The sequence below is a fragment of the Loxodonta africana genome, chromosome 1 (genome assembly GCF_030014295.1).
Source record: "Loxodonta africana isolate mLoxAfr1 chromosome 1, mLoxAfr1.hap2, whole genome shotgun sequence".
Taxonomy (NCBI): Eukaryota; Metazoa; Chordata; class Mammalia; order Proboscidea; family Elephantidae; genus Loxodonta; species Loxodonta africana.
Genome location: NC_087342.1, coordinates 199,694,230 through 199,696,606, shown reverse-complemented (window position 1 = coordinate 199,696,606; position 2,377 = coordinate 199,694,230). Strand labels below are relative to the sequence as shown.

Sequence of the window (2,377 nt, the reverse complement as noted above, 5' to 3'; positions counted from 1 at the left end):
CCTTGGGGAGGACCATCACATCTGGAATGTGTCATAAAAAAAAAAAAAAAGAAATGAGAAGACCATTTGAAGATAAATGAAGAGTTGGGGATGAAAGAGAAAGTGATTAGGGATTTCACATTCAAAAGCGAGATTCAGAGCCCAGTGAACTAGAAGAAACAAGGGCATGAGGCAAGGAACTGTATAATGCATCGAGGCAGGCAACATACACACTTTATCACTTATTGTTTAGGGCAGTAAATACCCTTACAGTGGTTCAGTGGAGGAACCTTGCCATGCCTGTTATACCTGAGTAATTTCAAAAGTATTTCACCGAGTTTGAATAGCTTTACTCATTCCTTATATTATTTTATCATAATTTTAAAAAATATTCTTAAATATCTCAATGTAGTGCTTACACCTGTTCTTAAAATAAACTAATGGCTGATGAGCTATTCTTTAATACTTCCCCATTTAAAATGAATTTTATAGCTTTCCTAAACCAAGGATAAAATAAAGCATATATCAAAGGATTCATGGCTGAATTATAATAAGCACCCCAACAACAAATCTCATAAATATAGGCAGGGGTTATGAAGCCCATAAAAGCATCAATTAATGAAACAATTGTATATGGTAACCATGAAATCATAAATGCGACCACTGTGACCCCCAGGGTTTTAGCAGCTTTTCTCTCTCTCAGCCACTCTGGCTTTGTAGCTCTCTGATGATGATTCAGCTTTGCTACTAGTAGTTTCAATTTTTATAGCTTGTTGTTTGGCAATAAGAAAAATCTTACTGTAAAGAATTATCATAACGAGAGCAGGTATAAAGAATAACAGAAAATCTACCAAAACCCAGTCTTGATTTACAGCGATTTGACAGCCACCTATGCAGTTGAGGGCACTTACAAGTTCCTCCATCCCATCATCATTCACACCTGTGTAGAACACGGCACTGCTATAGATAAATGGCAGGATCCAGGAGAGGCCAATGCATATTCCTGACACAGACACCGTGAACTTGGTAGGATAGACCAGAGGGTCGGTAACAGCAATGTACCTGTCCACGGAGATGAAACACAAGTGGAAAAGAGAAGAAAGGCAAAATGCCACATCACAACAGCTATGAAGGGTACAAAATTGGGCTTCAAAGTACCAGCAGCTCTCCACAGATCTGACCATGGCATCATGGTCACTCCCACCAAAAAGTCAGCACAGGCCAAAGAAGCGATCAAAAAGTTGGTTGGAGAGTGCAGCTGCTTAAAATGCAGGACTGATACCATGACCAGGAGGTTTCCAAACATAGCCAGCACAAACGCAGAGCCAAAGGCTGCATACAGAAGCACCTGGGATCCAGGGCAGTAGGGAGATTTAATACAAGATCCACTCACATTCTCGTAGCAAAGCTGCACCACAGCAGGGTGGGATATATTGCTGCTCATGGTTCTGATGTTTGATGCTTGCTCTATTTCTGTTCTTCCTGGTGGTAAAAAACCTGGAAAACCAAACCTGTTGCCTTCGAGTTGATTCGGACTCGTAGTGACCCTATAAGACAGAATAGAACTGAACAATAGGTTTTCCAAGGAGCACCTGGTAGATTCAAACTGCTGACCTTTTTGTTAGCAGTTGTAGCTCTTAACCACTAACCACTAGGGTTTCTTTCCTGACGGTGGGGAGAAGTAATTTTCAATGCTGAAAGTTTAAAAAAACAAGCTGTATGTCTAAGCAACTACTTTTATTATATCACATTCTTTTTTTCTGTTTTTAATTATCAAAAGAAATTCTAAGCTTACAATATTATTCTATCATTAATTCATATATTATTTCTGTAACTAATTCTAACCCTAATAGATAGTTAGTCACGAGAAAATCTACTACAAGCTTTCATCAGCCCAGGAATTACATTATCTAAACAATTGAAGAAACTGAATTTAAATACCTCATTCTTTACACTTGTGAAGCTCTTCCTTGCAAGGGATAACCACGTATGATTACATACTTGAGAGGTCATCTTTTAATAGGCTTCTACCTCTAAGTTGTCTGAAAAGTTAACACCTGGAAAGTTTTAGGAAGCCACCCAATAGGCTACACCCATTATCATTTCCTCATGACAAATCCCCATAGTGTAAGGTGTGAAATCATGAGAGGAACCTGACTTTTGATAATTATAATTAATAAGTCTTCATATAAACAATATGTTTCTCTGAGCTCTGCAACCTTTCAGACATACATAATTTTAAAAAACAAGAGATTAAGTTCAACTCTCTGAAATAGCCTAGCTCAGTATTTGACAGTAATTTTATCTACATAGACTGTATCAGAAACCTGTCTATAACTCCACAATCTCAAGAGCAAGAATACAAGGGCCATGTGGCGTCTGGGGTCTTAAATGCTAA

General features: G+C 38.2%; 1 pseudogene; it reads right to left on the bottom strand.

The window, feature by feature from the left end:
- Positions 1–283: 283 nt before the first annotated feature.
- Positions 284–1,933, bottom strand: LOC100668306 (trace amine-associated receptor 8-like; annotated as a pseudogene).
- Positions 1,934–2,377: the final 444 nt, after the last annotated feature.